The 24,206-nt window shown below is 41.6% G+C and overlaps 1 protein-coding gene across 3 annotated transcripts in view; it reads left to right on the top strand.

The window, feature by feature from the left end:
• Rgl1 (ral guanine nucleotide dissociation stimulator like 1) overlaps positions 1-24,206 on the top strand; it is a 294,134-nt gene that overhangs the window by 187,803 nt on the left and 82,125 nt on the right. The window lies entirely within an intron of this gene.

The following is a 24,206-nucleotide window of genomic DNA, read 5'->3' as shown; positions in this document are numbered from 1 at the left end:
ATCCTTTCTAGTTTGAAGGCCATTTTCCTTGTTAGGAAAGATCGATGCATAGAGGAGGCAGAAACAGCCCTGCTTTCTTTTGTTACCAGTTCTCATTGCCCACGCGTCAGCAGGGAGCGGCACTCTTCCATACTCTTGCTCCTGGAATAGCTGAAAAGAGTCCTTTTCCTTGAAATTACCATTTCTTACAACACCCAGCTCATCTTTATGACTGCACAAGTTAAGTTACCATGCTTTGGATGTTTGCTACTCTAATTATACCTATGTTAATAGCATCTTTTTTGACCTGTTTTTTGTTAATTTAATGAAATATGTGAGGCAGGCCAACTTTAAAAATAAAAGTTTCTTTGGCTCACACATGGAGGCTGTAAATCCAAACAGCACAGCACAGGCTCTGGCACCTCCTGTCCCCCATGTCACTTCGTGGCAGATGGCAGTGTGGGAACACATGGAGAGGGAGAGATTGTATCTTCAAATGAGAAACCAGCCTGGGGTCCCATAGTATCTTCTGAGGGTATGCCTCCAATTGACCTAAGGACCTCTCCATGGATTCTATTTCTTTTTTTTTTTAATTTTTATTTATTTATTTATTTGAGAGTGACAGACACAGAGAGAAGGACAGATAGAGGGAGAGAGAGAGAATGAGCGCGCCAGGGCTTCCAGCCTCTGCAAACGAACTCCAGACGTGTGCGCCCCCTTGTGCATCTGGCTAACGTGGGACCTGGGGAACCGTGCCTCGAACCGGGGTCCTTAGGCTTCACAGGCAAGCGTTTAACCGCTAAGCCATCTCTCCAGCCCGGATTCTATTTCTTGAAGTTTCTATCTGCCAACATCACCACACTGAGAGCCAGCATCCCAGCACAAGAGCTTTAGGGGACAAACAGCATCTAAATCATAGCAGCCACTTTGATTGTGTTAAGTGTTTGTTTTCATTTAATATATGTAGTATCTATCTTAACTTTCTTTTTTATTTTTTTTTAAATTTTTTTGTTTATTATTTATTTATTTATTTATTTATTTATTTATTTGAGAGCGACAGAAAAAGAAAGAGGCAGATAGAAAGAGAGAGAGAGAATGGGCATGCCAGGACCTCTAGCCACTGCAGACGAACTCCAGATGCGTGTGCCCCCTTGTGCATCTGGCTAACGTGGGTCCTGGGGAATCGAGCCTCGAACCGGGGTCCTTAGGCTTCACAGGCAAGTGCATAACCGCTAAGCCATCTCTCCAGCCCTATCTTAACTTTCTTGATGCCTCTGTACTATTAGAGAAAGCTCAGACTTTTTTTAATGTATCACAATAGTTTATTTATTTTAAAGTTTAATTTCTTTTTTTATTAAATCAAAACTTTGTATGGATGGACTAGTTATAAAAAATATATCCCTTGTATAGTGTTTGGAATACATGTCTGGTTCCTTTGTGGAACTATCACTTTCTGAGGTTTCTATAAGTCCTACAATGATCATTTTTCCTTGTGACTGGAGTAGTATTTGTTTTTAATTTGCTCCCATCAGCAGAGTAGATAAACATCTAGAAGGATGTGTCAATTACCTGTTGGTGACTGCTGTGCAGGGAGAGGGGGAAGTCAAAGGTAATTCTAGGATTTGTGTACTAGACTTGAGGGCACAGGGTATCATCAGCAGGAAAAACAAAAAGATCCTGGAAAGAACTTGTTTGAGGTGTTGGTGGGAGGGTAGCTGACATGACTTTTTGGAGTTTGCATCTGTTTTGCTGGGTTGGTTTTCAGGGTAGAGGAGATGTGGGGTTAGTGAGGTCTGAGTATCCTTAGCAAATGGGCGCTCCTTGAAGCACTATGAATGAGTGGAGGGCACAGGAACAATGGAAACTTGGAAACTGGAAAGGGGCTGGGGTGGGGGGACAAGCCTGGGTAGCCTCACGTTCACAGGTCAGGAAGGTAGAGGGCAGTCAGAAAGGACGTGGTGAGGAGATAGCGAGCAGAAACAGATGCGCCCACTTTCCCAGATTACAGGGGAACCAAAATTTTCTGATCTCTGGTGTCTCATGCACTCTAAAAATGAGAAATTTGTCTGACTTTTGAATGTTTCATTTTTTTCACATTTAAAAACTAAACACTCGTGAAAAGGTAATCTGAGCGGCTCATCTCATAGGAAGGCCAGGAGACTGTCCTTCTTAAGGCATATCATGTCAATTCTTAATATATAACAAAGCTGATTACTGGTATGTTGTCATCACGAAGCTCTTTGTTACAGTTCAGAAGCCAGTTTGAAGAGAGTGAGGGCTTTTAGAGGCAGACACGCTCATTGCAACAAAACTTGATAATCCCAGTGGAAGACTGTGGTCCGACATCACCACATTGGTGAGACTTTCTCTGACCACTCACCTAAACTGCAGTTCTTACCCACCTTGGAACTCCTGTTCTCCCTAATGCCGCCATCTCACATTCATTTACTGCACTTACTTATTTGTTCACTGCTGATGAACTAAGTGTCTGTTTCCAGCGTTGGGATCTAGACTGCATTGCAGGAGAATGTGAGTTTTGTTGTTGTCCCTCATTTCTAGTCAACAGAAGTCCACCCCCCCCCCCCCCCCCCCCCCCGCTGACAGATGTGGAATGAATGCATATAAGAAAGAGGTGGTGGGCTGGAGAAATGGCTTAGCAGTTAAGGCACTTAAATGGCTTAGCAGTTAAGGCTCGTGCTTACAAAGCCTATAGACCCAGGTTCAATTCCCCAGAGCCCACATAAGACAGATGCACATGGTGGCTCATGTGTCTGGCATTTGTTTGCATTGGCTGGAGGCCTTAGTGCACCTATTCTCTCTCTCTCTCCCTTTCTCTAATGGATAAATAAATAAAAATAAATATTAAAAAAGAAAGAGGTGGTGATTAAATATGAAGCCCCCTCGCCTCCCCCAAAGGCCCAGAAAAGTATAGGTTTATGGAATCATTCAGTTTTGGATCCACGGCAGTATTGCTTTGCTAGGGGAAGATAGATACCACAGTCTCTTGCAGTAGCAGGAGGTCTGCCGAGCTATGAATGAGAAACTAAAGTACATTCAGGATATTCTATTTTTTAAGGTAGAGAAAAAAAAAATTCAGGAACATTTCCCTCAAAAGAAATGAAACTTAAATGTTGGTGATTAAAGGGTCTCCCCCTTGGGAAAAACTGCTTATACTGAACATTAAATCCTCCCAGGAAAGTTCACTGGAATGTGATTTAAATGCTACTGTTTTCTTAAAATTTGATATTTTTCCTTGATCTTATTCACATCCTGAACAGTTCCTTTCCTGATCTACTTGAAGGCATGTTCAAACGACACTTCCTTCCTTCCTAGCCTCAGAGACCTTTATCCAAAAGATGTGGGCTAAGTTCCCTGTTGGGTCTGCAGAGGAGTGTATTTTGCTTGTTTTTGCACTGACTGCTTTGTCTTATGATGTTAATGGCCTGCTTGTGTCTCTGGTGTCTTTTTATTTTTTGACAAAATACATTAATAAGTGTTTCTAAATGACTTCTAGGTGCCTCTCAAGTCACATAAGTACATATGAAAATATCGCATACTTTCATCAAAGCACAGCTAAACGTGCAGCTCTTCAGCTGAGTAGATCTAGACCAGCTTCTTGTGTTCATTTTGCACTCCCCCATAGTTGGCTCCTAGACCTTTGGAATAAAACCATTTTTCTTCCTTATCCTTTCTCTTTCGTAATCTACACTGGATACAATAGCTGCGTACATGCTTTCCCTGGTTCAAGATAATTTCAGCTTTTTAACCTCACAAGTTAGGGGAATCACCAAGAAGGCTTCTGAATGTGAAGGGCAGGTCTCCCCACTTGCATTAGAATGACAGTGTGCAGTGGGTAACGAGCATTCCTGCAGCTCCGCTGGTTATATAATGGACTGGTTACTCACAGCAGATACTGAAATCCATCTCACATCTAGGACCATTGTGTTCACTTGCAGAGACAGTGCTTTCTTTGTGTGCCCCAAATAAGTAGCTTGTGATTATTAGCTTAGCTATTAAGTTAAATCACATTCCTGGAAAGGGAAATGTTGCAACTTTATTTTTTTCCCCCTAAATGGGTGAGGAGAATGCCTATTTGAAAACCCAAACATACAATTACCGCTGGTGACATGACCATTGCACCTCTTTGACAAGACAGCTTATGTTTTGTTTGATTTAGACAGTTATAATTTCTCAAGGTCCCGTGACCTCTGTCATGTTAATATGAAATCTAAATATTTGCCTTCACGTAGTTTCTACTTCGCCTACAACGGGACTATGGTTTAGATACGGTTGAAGAATGTCCCCCACGGCTTCGTATGTTTGATCACATGGTGGCCGGGAAATGGTATGGAACTTTTAAGACATTGAGCCTCATCAGAATCTGCAGGTCACTGGAGAAGCTGCCCTTGGGAGAGATTAAGGTAGCTCTCATGAGACCCTTGAGCTCGAATGAGAAGGAGCTGTTATAAGAGGGAGTCACTGTCTTGTTTCCTATTTGAAGATGTGACTTTTCCTCCCGTAGACATTCTGGCCCTTGTGGCACCATTTGACTAGCTACGTCTTCACCAGAACTAAATGGATGTTAGCACCATGCCTTGAATCTTCAGAACTGCGAGCTCTTCCAGAGCTAGTCTACTTCTGATATTTTGTTACAGTAATAAAAAACTGACTAATGCAGGTGGTCTTTGCCCTCCCAATGCCAGGCAGGGGGAATTTTGACCTGTTGTTTTGCATAGGACCCAAAGTTGTGTTTCATTCACAGCATTGGACATGGAATAGGGGCTCAGTATTTGCCAGGTGTGCCCTGAGGGCAATGGAAGGGCAGTATGTGCGTTTGGGACCTTCACTGTGGCTTTGGGGTCTGAGGGATTCTTGCCTCTGCATGGTACTAGGGTATGACTGGGGAAATTAGCCCCTTTGCACCCTTCTGTTCTCATATGTAAAATTTAATTCATGTGAGGGCTTGAAATAATTTACAAGGCCACACAAACAAAAAATATAGAATTACTCCCAATCTGAAATTTTCTAGCCATAGGTGAGCCTGTATAGAGATCATGATTGACTTAGGTATTTATTTCTTCTCATGTGCTCCAGGCAGGAACACATTGCAGCAGTTTCATCCTTCTCTGAATAAAACTATTATCAGTCAGTGTTCAAGATGAGGAAGAAAGAACATTGGAGAAGATAGTGGTAATGCCAAAATTTTAGAAGAGAGGCGAGTAGCATGTCTTGGGCAAAAGCTGATTTCTTTACTTCTATTACAGTTTTCTTCTTCAGGGGGGTTTCTCTAGCATTGTTCCTGAGGTTCTTAGTCATCAGTGTCTGTTCTAGTAACTTCTGCCCAAGTGCACATTCCCTAGTTACAGGGATTTGGAGTCAGTGGGTTGGAGGTGAGGCCCAGAGCCTCCTTGGAACAAGTACCCAAGGTGATTCTGATGCCTGAGGCCGTGGTCCACACCATGAGGAGCCTCGCTCCTTTCATCCCTGCCTTTCCCAGCAGTCTTCCAATGACCTCCCTCTCTTCATGGCTCCTCGCTTGATCATGGAATACCCACATTTTTCATGCATGTTTTATCATGATATATTCATCAAGATTCATCTAGATTCTTGGGCTGGAGAGATGGCTTAGCAGTTAAGGCACTTGCCTGCAAAGCCAAAGGACTAAGGTTTGATTCCCCAGGACCCACGTAAGCCAGAGGCACAAGATGGCACATGTGTCTGCGGACCTGTGTTCAATTCCTAGGCCACTTGCATAAGCCAGATGTGAAAAAGAGTGGCGCAAGGGCTGGAGAGTTGGCTTAGCGGTTAAGGCGCATGCCTGTGAAGCCTAAGGACCCAGGTTTGATTCTCCAGGTCACACGTAAGCCAGATGCACGTGGTGGCTCATGCATCTGGAGTTCACTTACAGTGGCTAGAGGCCCTGGAACATCTATCCTCTCTCTGTCTCTCTCTCTTTCTCTGTCATAATAAATCTTTAAAAAGAGTCATGTAAATGTCCAACATTTATTTGTCAAGAGGCCTTGGCACACCCATACACACATTTATATATATGTGCTCATGCATAAGTAGTTAAAAATAATAAAAAATGAATAAATGAAAGTGTGATTTGTGATGACATGGTTTTCCAGTCATTCACTTACAAAAGTGTAATGACTAATACAGAGCCAAGGCTTGCTGTAAGGCAGAAACAACCCTGACGAGCATTATAGAAGATATTTGGGCACTAGTTTATGTCAGTAATAAAAGAACTGTAAGCTCAGAGACCTCAAACAGTGTTCTTTGTGTCCAAGGCTTAGAACGTAGCAGGGGGAGTTTAAAAGGCTTCAGGTAAAATCCCAACTTACTTCCTATGACAGCTTTAATGTACAGAGTACTGCAAGCTGCTCAGTAGTCCAAGGACTCGTGAGTCTTGTCTTGCAGTGTATTTATTTGCACTCCTGATATGGAGCTGGTAGATTAGATTGTGCATTTATTTCTCTAGTACTCCCACTTGCTGTGTAAGAAGTCAGTCAAGTACGTAGTCTGACTCTTTTAAAGTCAGACAGTGAGCTTGATGGAATTTACAGCTGGTGGAACAGTATAAGCAATCTGGGTCTCAGAGATCTACAGACCATTCGGTATAGTTCGATTCAGCATCTTATTATTGATGGGAAAAGAATTCTGGAGAAAAAAAAAATCTCATGAAATCGAATAATTTTTTTAAATTTAAATTTTAAAAAATTTATTTGCAAGGAGAGAGAGGGAAGGAAAGGAGAGAGGGAAAGAGAATGAGCTCGCCATTGCAAAGGAAGTCCAGATGCATGTACCACTTTGTGCTTCTGGCTTTGTGTGTGTACTGGGGAGTGAGCCCAGGCTGTCAAGCTGTGCAAGCAAGCACTTTAATCACCCGTGTGCTGGCATCACAGAAGCCTGCTGTGGCCTCTAGCTTCTTCTTCTTCTTCTTCTTTTTTTTTTGTTCAAGGTTAGATCTTACTTGAGCCCAGATGGACATGGAATTCACGATGTAGTCTCAGACTTGCCTTTAGCTCACAGTGATCCTCCTACCTCAGCCTCCTGAGTGCCGGGATTAAGGTGTGTGCCACCACTTCCTACTGTCTTCTAGCTTTTACGTGGTACCTGGAAGTACAAACTCAGGTACTCTGGCTCATATGACAAGCACTTCACATACTAAGCCCCTAGACTAAATCCAGTGAAATAACGATTGGTATTAGCTTCAGATATATATAAGTTTTAATAGTATATACAATAGCCCCCACTATCCTGCTTGTTTTCTGTGGATCAAGTTACCCATCGTCCAGAAGTATTAAACAGGAAGTTCCAAAAACAAACATTTCATTTACATTGCATGGCATTCAGGCTAGCGTGATGAAAACTTGAGGTGTACCACTCTATCATTCCCTTCGTGCGTCAGAAGACCCGAGACAGTCAACTTATGAAGAGGAAGGGTTTATTTGGTTCACAGTTCTGTAGATTTCACTCACTGGGCAATGTGCCCATGGCTTTTGGGCCTGTGGTGAGGCAGGGTAACATGGAGAGGATGTATGCTGGGGCAAGACTGCTCGTCTTATGGAGACTGTGAAGCAGCGAGACGGGGTGCGGGGAGAAAGGAAAGGGCCAGAGTCCCAAGAACCTCTTTAATGACATCCTTCAAATCATCTAACTTCCTCCCACTAGGCCCCACCTGATCGGGGTCCTTACCTCCCAGTAGTAACATGGGTTGGGAAGAAGCCTTTATCACCCAGACCTTTGGAGGACACTTAAAATCCAAATTATATCATTTCCCATTTAGTCACTTGGTAGCATCTGAGGTCATGAGCTTGACTGTCACAGTAACCTGTATTTCCCTTAAAAATAGCCCCAGGATGATGCTGGAAATATGGACATGCTAAAGAAGCGCTGGGAAAGGCTTCCTTTAAGTGAAAAGGCAAAAGTTCCCTATAGGGAAAGAAGAACAATTATATGAAAAATTTGTGTTTGTTCGTTTTGCTGTGACACCTTGTAGTGCAAAATTCTGAGCACTGTGCATGGTAGGGCACTCATGCATATGAGTAATTTTATCTTTGTGAAGGTTTCACAGGCAGGTGGATGATCCCTGCAAGCAAAAACATAATAGGGAAGGAGCGTGGCTATGATAAGTGTAACTGCAGCTTCTGTGTCTATGTCTTTCAGTGACAGACACTCTCATTCTTGTTGAAGATGTACTTGCTGAGTTACAGGACCTGTGTTGTTTTCATAAACACTTGGACTTTGTTCCTAAGCAGGATTCATACTTTGGAAGCATCATTTTTGCTCTTTTTCACTGGTTCAGGTGCTGAGGTTGGAGGCAGTGACATTAGTGAGGGGCCTTATTTTATTATACATTCCCAGTAAGGTATGGAGTCTAAATTAAGACACAGGCAATGAAACTGAGGAGGAGGAAGGGAATAGAGAGCTTTTGAATGAAGGAGGAAGAACTACTGATGAGCCTGTAGATTTTCAGGGGAGCTTTAAGCACGATGAGAGAGACAGTATTGTAAGTAAACATGAGTCTTTGACCAGGCTACAGACTTGAACTTGAATCCTTGCCTCCCCACCTTTTACCTGTGTGACCTGAAGTAGGCCAGCCAGCCTCTCTGGGCTTCAGCTTTTTCAGCTGTTAAGATTATTAATTATTCTTACTGTCTTTGAGAAGAGAACACATTTCCTGACTATACTGCAAGGGGCAGCAGACTGGCCAATAAGTCAGGTATCTCCTATATCCTGTCGTTGTTATGCATAAGAAAATATTTGTAAGCAAAAGGCCAGAGCGTTCCAGGAAGGAGTACCTAGTTCTATTGTATAGTTACTGTAGGAAGTAGGTTCCACCAAAGGGATGACCAGCAGGAAGAGAAAGGAGGGCAGAGGTCAACTCTGTGTGCTGATCTTAATACTGTCCCTTCCTATAGGGAAACCTATTGGAACCGTAGTGTACTCAAGAAAGATCACATGGTTTTCTTGAAAGCATCCCAGGTCATTGCGTGAGTGTTAGCAGTATCTTATGTATTAAATAGCTCTTTAATCTCAAGTATTTTTTGCATGTATTTGGACTTCCTTATTTTTTCATTAGTTATGTACACAGTGTGTATACCGTCATGTCGGTACCATTGTTAGCCTCCTCCCTGTCCTCCCCCCCTCTGAAGGGACCCTACTCATTGGGGAATGTGGGTTTGTGCATTGTGGAGGTAGCCATCAGTTACAGGGAGAAGGCAGTGTCTGTGTGCATAATGTCCCAACATGTGGCTGTAACAATCTTTCCATCCCCTCTTCTGTGAATTTCCCTGAGCCATGTTGGGTTCATTTTAGGTTTACTTCAGTGATGAGGTCTTGGGAGCCTCTTTGTCTCTGGATATCTGGTTTGGTAGGAGTTGAGTGTTCTATGTGTCTTATCTCCTTCAACCTTGTGCTGGTACCAAGTTCACCAAGAAAGCAGTACTCTTGCTCATTTCCTCAGTTACTCTATGGTTTCATCTGGGGCTCTGTTGAGATGTGATGGGCTGATTCTCTCCTCAAGTTCTGCATCCATCTGAAAAGAGAAGCCAATTCTCCAACAGAGAGTTAAGTTAGCACCAGATAAATGGGATAAACATTATTATTTTAGAGAGAATTTAATAGGTGTAGGCCCTTTTATAGCCTACAGTTGGTGGGAACTTTATAATGGAGAGCAGCCTCGTTTTTTGGATATGGTTCTGACTTGTTTCCCAGATCCAGCTATGGGTTCCATTCTACTGAGTGGGTCCGTTAACCAAACCAAGAGCAGTTGGTTACCCATCGTGGCTGTTTGCCACTATTGCCCTTATGTTAGCGTCATTTCAGGTTCTTTTCTGCTGAGGAGCTTGGACCATGAGTTTCTTGGACAGATGTTGGTCATTTTCCCCCAGTTGCTCATCTAGCATCTTCTGGCACTAGATAAGCTAACTGTCTAGGGACTGACTCTCTTCCAGATTCCAGCCAGGTCACTGTATTCTGTACCAACAGCATATGGTGTCTTTGGCAGTAGGGTCTTATCATTAACTTTTGGTGGGCTATCAAGTATTAGTACTCTGACAGAAATCTGTCTTCTTTTGGGAAACCTTGTAGGTCTCTTTGATTAACAGCTCATTGTGGATGTTAACCACATGCTGGTACTGGGAGTTACAGGCCAGTGCCAAGGGAAAAGAAGGAGAAAAAGGTAGATAATATAAAAGAGAAAGGGAGAAGAGGGAGGGAAGGAGAGAGAGAGAGAGAGAGAGAGAGAGAGAGAGAGAGAGAGAGAGAGAGAGAGAGAGGGAGAGAGAGAGAGAGATATTGAGAGAGAAATAGCAGAAATAGAAGATTAATGTTAGTCTTCATCATACCCCCTCCAGGGCCTTGTGATTCAGGTGTTCTCTCTAAGGACCTGATGAAGGTTCAACCATTTAGTCTGTCTTTTAGGAGATAGAATTTTATGGTACCATTGCCATTTGGGAAATAGGACCCCTCATTCACTGTTGGTGGGAATGTATGATAGTACAACCACTATGGAAAGCAATATGGAGACTCCTAAAAAGGTTGACTATAGAGTTACCAACAGACCCAGTTATTCTCTTTCTGGGCATTTGCCCCCAAAGCTCCATGCCTCAGTTCAGAGAGATTTGCTCAACCATGTTTGTAGCTGCTTAATTCATAATAGCTAAGAGCTGGAATCAACCCAGATGTCCATCATTAGATGAATGGATAACCAAGATGTCATATATCTACATGATAGAATTCTACACAGCAGTAAGGAAAAATGACACAATGAAATTTGAAGAAAAATGGTCGAACTTGGAAAAGATCATTTTCAGAGAACTCACCCAATCACAAAAAGTACCCAATCTGAAGCATTTTTAAACTTTTTAAAAAAATTTTAAGTGATCTATTTATGTATTTGAGAAAGACAGAGAAAGAGGCAGATAGATATGGGGTGGGGAGGGAGATAGAATGGGCACCCTAGGGCCTTCAGGTGCTGCAAACAAACTCCAGACACATGTGCTACCTTGAGCATCTGGCTTACATGGGTCTTGGGGAACCAAACCTAGATTCTTTGGCTTTTCAGGAAAGTGCCTTAACCACTAAGCACTCTCTCCAGCCTTTTCTAAACTTAAAAACTTGTTTATTTATAAGAAAGGGAGAGAAAGAAAGAAAGAAAGAGGCAGATAGAGTGAGAATGGACATGCCAGGGCCTCTAGCTACTACAAACAAACTCCAGATGCATGCACCATCTTGTGTATCTGGCTTTATGTGTTTACTGGGGAATTGGACCTGGTTGCTTAGGCTTCACAGACAAACCCCTTAACCACTAAGCAATCTTTCCAGCCGAATCTCAAGCATTTCAATGTGTTTCCAATGCGTTAGAAATTCATCCTCATAATGTCAAGGTGAGATAAGGAAGCAAAAGTGATAGTATTCCTGGTCTACAAGTGAGATGCTGAGAGAGCTCAGATGGCTTTGTTCTTTGTCCATCTGAAAGCCTTTCTTGTCCTTGTTGCACATTGACCATCATGTTTCTCAAATGCTAGCCAGAGCATCGTGTGCATTTCGGAAGGCCTGGGTTGCAGTGTAGATACAAATTGTTTGGACTCTTTTGTTGGTAACCCTGGTGGCACAGGTTCAGAATTCAGGATTTTCACTCAGCACCTCAGGTGATTCTGTTGGAGACAATTATATTCTAGGGAAGAAATAAGAAAATACCCAAATTTGTACTATTTTTTTTAAAATGAAACCTTTCCAAAAATGTGTTAAAAGTATTTTTAAAATACAGTTATTTATTTGTGTGTGTGTGTGTGTGTGTGTGTGTGTGTGTGTGTGTGAGAGAGAGAGAGAGAGAGAGAGAGAGAGAGGAGAGAGAAAGGCCGTGCCAGGGCCTCCAACTGCTACAAACGAACTCCGGATGCATGCACCACCATGTGCATCTGGCTTACATGGGTCTTGGGGAATCAAACATGGGTCCTTTCTTTGGCTTTGCAGGCAAGCACCTTAACCACTAAGCCATCTCTCCAGCCTTGTTAACATGTTTTAAATAGAATCTGAAACTACTATAATTAAAACTTTAGAATATTTTTTGAACATTTTTGGTTATTTTTGTTGAGTAGTGCCTCTGATTAGAGGGAACACTAGTTTGACCTGTACACATGAGTCCTAGGACCCACTGGTCAGTGGACATACTACAAGGCAACACAGGTAAGTGATGGCTTAGGGCTGCATTTTACATCCACTTGGCTCAGCAGGTCTCGTCTGCAGGTGCTACATGTAGTGATAGGTTTGGTTAGGAAGAGATGCTCTCTGTCTACTCCTGCCTTCTATCTGTGTGCATTCAATGATGGAATCAGCCCTATATCTCTATGACAGTTTTAGTATACCAGTACAAAACTCCCAGGCTCTGGGTAGCTTGAAGACTCTCTCTATTCGCTGGACCCCCATGGTCATAAATCAGCTGGTGACAGGCTTGTGAATTTGCCCTCATCTGTTTTAATTATAGAGGAGGTACATTCACCAGAATCATATTTTAGCATCTTGTCTCTCTGGTTCTTTATTGTGTCTATGGCTTCCAACAACCATGTAGTGAGCACTTATCGAATATTTGTTGAGTAAATTAGCAACTTGTGAATTTAGAAGCAAATAAGAACAGTGAGATTACAAAGAACTGCACTAATCAACTGCTGACATACATAGAAAGCACTAGCAAGTCCCCAGAGACTGCCTGAGCTGGAACTAGAAACAGCCTACCTTTTTCTCAGAGTTGTAAGGAATCTTATCCTTATTGGTTCTGTAACACCCTTCGTAAGGCCTTTGCTTGTTCACCAGGTATTTACTTAATGTCCATTTTGCACTAGTATTAAGCTCTATCTGTTCCATTTCCCTCCATGTCATTAAATGAAAAAAGCTCTCATTCACATTGTAATCTCTACTGTCATATTTCTGAGCAGTGGAAATCTCCCATTTCCTTTACAGGTTTCCCTGGTATCTCATTTGGGTTCCTTGCCCAGTGGAGCCTCTTTTCATGCTGCTTTTACTGACTGACACCAGGAGTGAATCATGAGCCATGGCAATGATTAAGTGTGTTATCAGTAGGATAAATATTTTCTTTAACAACTGACACTGTCTTTTTGCATGCAAATTTTTGACCATTAATATTTAGTGAACACAGTGGTTGCATTTTCAATTTCTGTTTATTTGGAGAAATTGGATCTATGTTTTGGTGAGCCCTCAGTCCTTTCAATGTTCTAACTTCTTTTTCTTTTAAAATTTCCTTTGTTTATTTTTTTGAGGCCTAGGGAAAACTCTAGCCCAGGCTGACCTACAACTCACTATGTAGTCTTAGAGTGACCTTGAACTCACAGCAGTCCTCCTACCTCTGCCTCTCAAGTTCTGGGATTAAAGACATGTGCCACCATGCCGAGCTTCTTTGAATTTTTTATGTGTCATAATTTACAATCCTGTCCTTTTGTCTGTGATCTCATTTTCAAATCACATTATCATTCTTCTTTCATTTGCCTCTCTTTATAAAAAATAGAAAATAGACTTAAGCCCACCATATAGGCAAGTTAATGCAGAATATGGATCTCAGAATGGAACATGGATGGTCTCCAGCAGCTCCTACTAAGTGGATCCAGCAGCTTTGCCACTGACCTTCTTCTTTCAGCTTCTTTTATATCCTTTCATTGTAACTTATCTCACACATTCTTCTTAGACTTAATTTGCTCACTTAAGAACATGTGATAGGGCTGGAGAGATGGCTAGGGGTTAAGATTCTTGCTTGAAAAGCCCAAATGACCTGGGTTTGATTTGCTAGTACTCATGTGAAACCAGATACACGAAGTGGCACATGTAGTAAAAGTCCCTTTGCAGTGGCTCGAGGCCCTGCCATGCCCCTTCTTTACGCCCCTTCTTTCTCTCTCGCTTTCTCTCTCTGCTTGTAAATAAAATAAATATATAAAATTTAAGAAGAAGAACATGTGATCATGAGATTTTTATTTTCCTCCAAAGAAGGAGAACAAGACCATATTCTTTACCCATAGTTGTAACTATTTTAGTCTGTGTCAGGAGTTAAGAAGAATATATGAGCGAAAAAATTGAGGTAATAAAACTTAACTTTTGGTGCAAGTAGTTGGGGTAGAGAGGAAAAAAGAAAAGAGAAAGATATTAGTATAGCACACTATTTTTTTAAAATTTTTTTAAAATTTATTTGAGAGCGATAGACACAGAGAGAAAGACAGATAGAGGGAGAGAGAGAGAATGGCCGCGCCAGGGCTTCCAGCCTCTGCAAACGAACTCCAGACGCGTGCACCCCTTGTGCATCTGGCTAACGTGGGACCTGGGGAACCGAGCCTTGAACCGGGGTCCTTAGGCTTCACAGGCAAGCACTTAACTGCTAAGCCATCTCTCCAGCCCCACAGTATTTTTTTTTAAATTTGTGAGTGTTAATGACTTGTAGTCTTGCGGTATGCCTTTGCATTTTCTGATTTTTCTTACAAGATTCCTTTGAGGGGTGCAGATTCTAGGCTGGCAAATTCTGATAGCCTTAGGTATTCAAATATGGAGAGCGAATACCCATTACTGTATTGCTTTGTATAACTAGCAACACACGACCATAGGAACTTAGAGCTGGTTTTACAATTTGGCATTGATGCTGTGCTAGTTGGCTTAGTAACTTTGAGCATGGCCCTTCACAGCTTCACAGCCCACTCTCCCCAAGTGAGTGGTAACAGTTCTTATGAGGATCAAGCATAGGCTCCATAATGCATGCTCAGTAGTATATGTTAGTCCTCTATGTTCTTCCTCTGCATTCATGAAGAGAAACACCCAATGAGGAAAAAAAAAAACACACCATAATATCTTACAGAGAGATATGCACTTGGGAGAAATGAAACTGTCTTATATTTGGTCCTGTTTTCTCTGTCACTAAATTCTAGCAAGCCCATGATCTAGGAATAATACTTGTGCCAAACACAGTGTCTGGGGATAGAGGACTTGCCAGAGACCCTGGGTCACACAGCTTTGTGTGAACTATTTGAATTTTGCAAGTCCACATGTACTTTACATTTTTTGTTTTGAAGGGGAAAAAGCAAGCTGGGCAACATCACTGCTTGGATTCTGAAATCCAGGGAGTGAAGATTTCATTGGCATTTTGATGCTGAAGCTTGTATTTTATGTTTGGATATTTTGATAATAGACAATAGTAATAGTGGGACATATTTACTTTGCTTTAAACTGAACCAATCCAGTAAGAAAATGGAGAGGATAAAGTGATTTTTCAGTGTGGCATACAGAATAATAATCAAGCTAATGATTTTAATTTTAACTTTGGAAACATCAGGCAATTGGCACTCCAGGTCTAGGATCTTTGAAGGAGCACTTATAAGCTTCACAAGGAGACACAGCCTCTGTAAGTTGTCTGTGGGATTCATACCTCTGTCGGAAAGTTCTGGGCTGTGAAGGTTTTCCATTCATAGCTGGGTTCATTCACAGAGAATATTAGGTCATATAGAAACTCACTGCCCCAGCTGACCTTTATAGATAGAGATTGGCTGAGCTACACAAGAACAGATGGGATTTCAGACAGCCAGGACACCTGCTCACCTGGGGCTTCAGCATATGCAGACATTGAGTGTTTAAATCTCTCACTGAGAGAAATAGGAGGGAGTTGTGAATTATAGGGGTTTGTTCTGAATAATGAACTGCGTGGGACAATAGGTGATGGTTTTCAGAAAATACTGAATAGGCTGTCTTAGTTCAAACTGTCCTCCCTCCATGAATTCTAAATCCTTGAACTTCTTAAAGATAGCATGTGGTTTATTTTTCTTAGGTAGATGACCAAGACATGGAAACTTTTAAGTTTTTGCTTTAGACACCAAATGAAAGTGGCTTCACAGATGGAAATAGAAGCCTGGTGCTGTAGGGCATGCACCAGTTGTCCTCGTGACTGAGGCAGGAGGATCACCTGAGTCAGCAATAGCAAGACCTTATCTCAGAAAATGAGAGGGAGGGGGAGGGGGGGTAATGAATGAGAATGAAAACGAACTCATCATCACTGGAATCCTTAAATGATGACTAGAATGTTGAGTAGGGATCTGTGTTCAAGAAGATATAGTCTGTGATTAATTATTCTTGAACTAAGTCACCAGGAATCCTACTGTTTTTCAGGAGATGGAAAGAACAACTTCCTGTTTCCTCCGGGTGCATATCTGGACTCTGGGAGTGATCTAGGAAACCCTGCTAGACAGATTGGCCAGGAGGATGGGATTTCTGTGCGACAAAACACTGGCTATTGTTTGTTATTACAACTCTCTTAGCATCTTCCTGAGGATGAAGGGTTCTCATCACAGAAGCTGGCCACGTAGCTGACTTCATTCTGACAAGTGATTTCAACCAACGTCAATTCCTGAGGCACTTGTGATTTTTTTAAGAATGCATTCATTTGCCATGCACACTTTCAAGTCTCTTGTTTTTCCACATCACGTTTACCATGTTTCCAGAGGCATCATTGTTCATCTTCTGTAACGTCAAAGATCATAGTGGTAGCAACAATCCCTTAACTAGAGTGGGCACAAATAGAAAAGTGCTCAACTATCATAAAAATCTGTTGAGCATACCATTGACATACTCTGAGAGACACTCTTGAGTAGTGTGAGCAGTGCATGCTGAGCTGGTTAGCTCTCCAAGTTAAAACCCCGATTGGTAATTTCTATGATGGAAATATTCCCTCCATAGTTGAATTCACATTACTAACATGATGCCATGAGACATAGAATTGAGAAGGAATATGCATAGTTGGCAAGTGATGTAAACTGGCTCCAGCTTGTGTGCTGGCTAGGCCTTGGTGTGTTTGTATAATTAGATGGAGGGTACATATGTTGATATATTACATATATATATGTATGTATATGTAGAATGAATATGTATATGTCAGTAAGGACGTCTAGGGCTTTTTCTGGGTTCCCTGCCCACAGATGCTACCACGGATACTGAGGGCATGTGAATTTGGCACATGCAGGTACCTCAGCTTGTCTAGTCTTTCCTCTTGAAACCCTTTTACTTATGTATTTGCTCAGTTGTCATCCTCAACCTGTCACTCCTCCTGCCCCTATGTAATATGATCTGCTTGGAAAACCAAATGTAGTCCAGTTGCTCCAAATTCTACATATTTCCATGAGATCCTTCTTCCCAGCTTTTAGGTTTTTAACTGCCCCTTGGGTATACCATTGATGTGTCCCCAAAGGCCAGGTTAATCCATAGCACTGCTTGAATCCTTAAAAGCTGATTGGCTCAACTTGTATATTTCTGAAGCAGAATTTAATACTCCTATGCCCATAAAAATGCGACTTTTAAATTTTTCTTCAGGTGGGTCACTTGACTGGACACTGTTTTGTGTCCCCCCATCGCCCTAGGTGTCAGGTAAACATCCCTGATGATTTCGTTTCCTTCACTGTTGAATTCTGCATCCAACTCGTCAACAAGTCTTGACAATTTTATGTTTTATTGTTTCCCAGTTGCGTTCCTCTAACCAGCCCCTTTCCTATCCTCATATTCATAGTAGCAGTTAAGACCCTTCCAGACACATCATCTGCAGTATTAGCAATTCTCCGACTTGTTTCCCAACTTTAAAGCCATCCACATGCAATCTGTCCTCAGCACTGATTTCTCTGACCATGCTTAAACCCTTAGCATTGGTTTCTTGTTTCCTAAAGGACCTGACACCTCTGCCCCTTGGCACATAACGCATGTTCTCCATGATCAGGTAGGCCCCAGCTGTCTCTGTAACCCAGATGTCAAGGGGACTTTGGCATGTTGCTCTTCCAGCCCGATTTCCCTGCCTGCTTCATTCTTCCTCGTAACTGTTGAAGGCAGGCTCTCCGCCGGCTGTTCCTTTGCCAACATTTGTAAGCTCGCGGTGTGGGTGCCGCCTGCTCAGGAAGCTTTCTCTGACATCGTCTACACGCTGGGGCCCTCTTGGTGTTTCTGTGATATATGGTCTGTTTTTCTACCATTTTCCTCACATTGAATTCTGTTTGGGCTCAGAAAATGCATCCTGGCATTCTGAGAAATTGGAAATGAAAATAGGAGCTCAGAAGGAAGCCCTTTCCTGCCCCTCTTTCTCCTGTATCTATAAAGACTAGAATGCTTGTCTCCTAAAGCAAGCCATAAAACCCAAAATATTACTTGAAACTTTCCCCGTCTTTCCACGTAAGATTTGACCACAAATAAATTCTGTGATTTCCATTGTCTGACAATTAAATCAGAAGTCCCTTATTCTGGAAGGTGTCTTGCTCTGTGTCCAGAGGAAGAATGCTACATAAAGAAGCTGAGATGGGGCTGGAGAGATGGCTTAGCGGTTAAGCGCTTGCCTGTGAAGCCTAAGGACCCCGGTTCGAGGCTCGGTTCCCCAGGTCCCACGTTAGCCAGATGCACAAGGGGGCGCACGCGTCTGGAGTTCGTTTGCAGTGGCTGGAAGCCCTGGCGCGCCCATTCTCTCTCTCTCCCTCTATCTGTCTTTCTCTCTGTGTCTGTCACTCTCAAATAAATAAATAAAAAATAGACAAAAAAAAATTTTAAAAAAAAAGAAGCTGAGATGAATCTGAATGGGCCTTGCTGGGTTTTTACCTCTCTTTGTTACTTAGAGCATTCTTCTTGTCCAGTTCCATGTCCATCATGGCTGCCCATGCTTCACTGACCCCAAGCACAAGCATACACAGGTTTCCCCAACTCTTCCTTTCTGAAGGCTCCATGTCAGATAAAGCCTTGATTAAATAAGTTTGTTATATTTGCCTCTTATTAACCTTTCTTTACTTTCAGGAATATCCACTACTTCTGTGGTTCCCATGATTTCTCTGCAGTTTCCTCTATTGGTTTAGACACGCTGGGTGACAGAAGAGTGTATGTTTAGGACTTTTCACAATGCCTGGTGTACAGTACTGCTTAGTTAGTATGTAGATGAATAAGTACATGAATACATGTATAGAATCAACAAAAATGGCTAGTTACAGAAAAATGGATTTTTAAAATTTGATGTATACATATATATAAAAACATATATAATAATGCAGTGGAATGTTATTCAGTCATAAAAGGATGAAATTCTGTTGTTTACAGCAACATGGATGGAACTGGAGAACATTATGTTAAGTTAAGTAAGTCAAGCACAGAAAGACAAATACCACATGTTCTCACTTAATTGTGGAAGTTTGAAAACTTGACCACATGGAAGTAAAGAAAAGAGTAGAGGGAAGGAATATAATGAGAAGTTATATAGTGAGTTCAAAACTCAGTTGAGGGGAAATATTTCTAATATAAGATATCACAACAGGGTGGACATAAACTATGCTTAACCAACCATACATTTTGGAGTAAGGAGAGAAGATCTGAAATGTCCCAAACACATAGAAATGGTGATCTTTGAAATGATAGAAATGCTGCCTTTCCTTATCTGTCCAATTTGAATACATGTATCTACTTCTAACACTCTACCCCATAAAAACATGTATACATATAAGTGTATGTACATGTATGTACCTGTGAGGTACATACTTATATTTGAAACTCCTATAGTTGGGTACCAAATGCCACATGAGGCATACTTATTACTCCTCCCAGTTCTTCCACTACTTATTGTTTCCATGAAATTAAAATTTTACTCAGCATCCTTGAATTTATCCAGCAACCCAAGCTAGCAGAAGTACGGGCTCACCCCCATGCAGACGCCCAGACACTGCAGAAGCTCATGCTGAGCTTGGCAGCACTGGCTTTGCCTTGCCTCAAATGGCCAAAGTAGCTCAACTCTCCAATGAACTGGCCTTCCCAAGTGTTCTGCTGTGGGTTGTGGCATGCATGGCTTCTGAGAGAGGGTTTCCTTCCTTGCACAGCACGAATTTAGTGTGTGCATTTATGGATATGGAGAGTTGAGCAAGCCTCTGGTGAATACACTCCTGAGACTTCCTGTTGGACAGGGGTCTGAGGGCCTTTGAAAGAACAGTGTGAATTATTATTCTCTTCTTGTCTCAGGGTGAATGTGGGGATGGTGATGTGCACTTTCTTGCAGTCTGCATTTTGGATGTGGATTTTAGGTTTTTGTGGGGGAGTTAATGATGGGAATAGAACTCGCTTGATTTTGCTGGTCAGGCCGAGATGCCTGGAACTCTTCCCTGAAGACTGAGCGAGGCTGGAAGGTCTCGTTCTGTGTCCTTTCCGCTGCGGTGGTTTACTCAGCACGTTTCCTATTAAAGTATCAGATGACTGGCGGATTATTTTGATTGGATGACTTTTTTTATTCTCCAAATTAGAAACACCCAAGATGTTAATAGTTTGTTTTAAAAAGTGAAAGAGTATGTTTCCCCATGACTGGAAACAGAGCTGAAATATGCATATTCCATCGCTCTCATACTCTTCCTTTTCTCCTCCTTACGCCAGAATTGGTAATCAAGAAGTTACACAGCTAGGACACTTGAAAGAATTGTGTATTTATACCTTTAGTGTTTGACGTGTTCTCTTGGAAGAAAGTGAATTCTGGGGGCAAAGGACTGACCAAGCCCCTCACCCTCCAAAAAAAAAAACCCCAAAAAACAAAACTAGCTATTTGTGGCGCTGGTACATGATCTTGTCAGTAAAGCCATGGTTTCTGATTAAACCCAGATTGAGCTGTTTCCTGTTAGCGTGCTAACCCACAGGGCAGGCTCAGGCCTCCTTGTCTTGCTTTCTAAGTCTGAGTTATTAAATGCTGTCTGCCAAGGTTTCCACCCCTTTCCTTTTAAAGTCCAATTCAGAGTTATTAGGAGAATACAAACAAAAACAGGTCTTGAAGTTTCTTAAAAGGATTGTAGCCCTATTGAATCTTTTGATGCAAAAATGAAACTTCAGCATTTTAGCTTCTTGAATCTGACCATATGGTACAGACTATGTCTTTACATTTCACTTCTGGACAATTTCATTTCAAAATAATTCCAGCAGTAAGAGAAGATAATTATAAGTTTTTGTTTGATTAAAAGAAGCTCCATCTGAATGTTGGTAAATCAGAACTCAACCTTTACCCAAAACTGGGTGTGCACATCAGGGTGCTCAGCAACTCTGTAGAAAATGACTTTAAGCAATGCTCTGATGACTGAATGTGCATTGGTGATTGTAAGGATGGTTTCAGGACCAGAGAAATTCTTCCTCACATACGATCCCATTGTACTCAGCCATCTTTTACATCTGAGTAGGAAACATATTTTATTAGCCCCTCCGTTAGGTCAACCTGGACTCTTCCTGATGTGCAGATGCAAACACACTGAGGTACAAAAATCATGAAAGGGACCAAAGGAAGATCATGCATGCACATGGAGAGAGCGGAAAGGAAGAGACTGGGTAAATAAGCCTAGTTCATTTCCAAGGGAGAACCCTGGCTTCCTGCCAAATCTGCTTTCTGGCAGGAAGATGGACCCACTTCATCAGGTTCTTTGACAAGCATTTTTCTCTGTGTTTGAATTTTTGGCCACATCAAATCTCAGTGAAATATTAGTTCTCTTAAGTCATCATTCCTTTCAGTGGCAAAGATTTAGTTTTAAAGTGGAGTTTGCACTGTAAAGTAAAATAAGAATCATCAAATCACAAAACGTTTTAGTAAGGGAACCCTGGCATTAACACAGGGCAAGGAAATAATTTAAAATTGGTTTAATGATCCCTAACAACAGAGAAACCATTCCCTTTGCTCTTGAAACACTTGGCGTTGGATATTTTTGACTATTAGTGTTACATAGGCAGATAATATTTTTCTGTTAGATCTTTTGAAGTACAAAGTAGAAATATCTACAAAAACATTCTTAATTTTGGCTTGATAGTAAGAGCAAAAGAAATATAGATGTTTGAAGATAAAATTAACTATTTCTAAATTATTTATTTTTGAGAGAAAGTCTTACTCTCTATCCCAGACTGGCCTCCATTCCTGTGCTTATAGGCATAAGCCCCTACAACCTGGATAATTGACATTATATTTTATAATGTCTTCATTTTTTCCCTTTTTCCCCACAGTGAAGCAGGTCTTCAGTCCATTACAGTTGATCCAGAATTTTGAGAAACAGGGAAGTGGATTCAGAAATGCTATAGACAAGGTCCCTTTTTGGAGTTTAATGACATATATTAATGATGTAAAGATTAAGAACTCCTCAGTGAAGAAATACATTTAGGGCTGGAGAGATGGCTTAGCAGTGAAGGTGCTTGCCTGTGAAGCCTAAGGACCAAGGTTGGATTCCATAGTACCCCCCTTAAGCCAGATGCACAAGATGGTGCATGCATCTGGAGTTCGTTTGCAGTGGATGGAGGTTCTAGTGCACCCATTCTCTTTCTCTTTGTCTCTCTCTTTCTCTTATCTGCCTCTCTCTCTCTCTCAAATAAATAAAATATTTTAAATTAAAAAATGCATTTGACTATACTAAACTCAGTAGTCTGTGGACTTGACCACAGGACCTTCTTCTTTTGGGAACTGATATTTTCATAGCACACACTTCTAGCAATACTGTACCAAGTAATTAAAAATGTAATTAGTGTTTCTGCCTTAATTTAATTGGCACTTCTGAGGAATAGACAGATGCTACTAGGCCTGCTCTGAAGCTCCTGTAGAGTGAGAAAGAAGAGTTACTAGACCCTGATCGAAGTTAACAAACCTAGTGGCTCAAATAAACATTGGCTGTTTTTCCTGAAAACAGGTCTCTCTCCTTAGAAAGCTTTTAAAACTTAAATAAGAAAACAAAGACTTCCAGCACATAAGTTGTAGCCTTATTATTAATTCCCATTAGCAGTTGTACAGGATGACATCAAGCTATTGTTACCCCTTGAAAAATGGTTACCACTACTTGGATCTTTCTGAACTCAATCTCTTGGTTAATTCGTTGTTAGAAATTTAACTTCTGATAAGTATGGTGAAGAAAAAGGAGATACATAATTCAGTTTGCATAATTATCACCATTAGAGATTCACGTCTTTCTGTCTCCTGTAGTTGTTATATATCTTATGTATTTCTATATAGGAAATCTAATATAAAGCCATTTAATTTGTGATTCACTGCCTGGTGGTTGTTTGTGTCAATTAGGATAATTATTTGCTTTGGAAAAAGATTTATTATAGAACCCCTTAGTAGAGAAACTTCTTTGAAAAACAAATTAAACTTTGAAAATTACATCTCAATTTTATTTGTTAGGCACAGGTTTACTCTAGAATGCTAAGCACAGCTTTGCTTTTCTTCAAGTTACTTTTCTTCCCTCATAGTCAGTTAGTATGTGTATTGTGTGCAGGTGGGTGCACTTACATGCACATGTGTTTGGGGGGCAGCCTTGAACATGTTCCTAGGTGCCATCCAACTTTTTTGAGACAGGGTCACTCATGGGCCTAGTTAGGCTAGACTAGCTTCTCAGCCAGTCTCAGGGAACCGGTCTCTTCTGCTAACCCAGCATGGGGATTACAAATGCTTGCAACCCCAGTGACTGACGTCCTCCTGCTGCTTGTGAACAAATTCTTTGACCACTGAGCTATTTCCCTAACTGCTCACACTCTGTTTTTTCTTGTGTACGTGTATGTGTAGGCATGCTCATGTGTGTGTATGTGTGTTCATGTGTGTGTCCACAGATGTGTGTTCACATATGTGTGCATGGGTGTTATTCAGACACCATCTGCCTTTTCTTTTTTTGAGACAGAGTCTCTTCATTTACCTGTAGCTCATCAAGTAAGTTAGATTGGCTGGCCAGCGAGCCTCTGGCATCTACCTGTCTCTGTCTCCCCAGCACTGGGATTACATTTTTTCAAGTGAAACTAGGGATCAAGTTCAGGTCCTCCTGCTTGTATGGTGTGTACTTCATTGACTGGCTAATACTATCAGTGTGTATGTATTAAAGTTTATGTTTACCAACATAGAGTTATGTCTGTCGGTAGTATTTTCAGTTTGGTTCTTATGTGAGGTCAGCTTCTCATGATTCAGTCTTTCCTCTTATGTTTGTAAGAATTGTTGAAGGCAGGGCTCATGCAGCCACCACCCTTTCTAGTGCTTTGGAATGGAACCCAGTGCTGCTCGGAGCAGCCAGTTGTGTTGGCTGCTGCTGATGGTGAAGCAGATCATGGCCAGGTCTCTGAAGATGTCCATGGAGAACTCCCTTCTATCATGCCTGGTTATTCCAGCTATGATCACGATGTCATCGAGCTCACACAGATCCTGCACATTTCTAACAGCCAGCTCTCTGCTTCTGGCATACCAC

This window comes from Jaculus jaculus, chromosome 1, assembly GCF_020740685.1.
Source record: "Jaculus jaculus isolate mJacJac1 chromosome 1, mJacJac1.mat.Y.cur, whole genome shotgun sequence".
Classification (NCBI taxonomy): domain Eukaryota; kingdom Metazoa; phylum Chordata; class Mammalia; order Rodentia; family Dipodidae; genus Jaculus; species Jaculus jaculus.
Note: the sequence above shows the minus strand (reverse complement) of the source record. Positions and strands in the feature narration are given on the sequence as shown.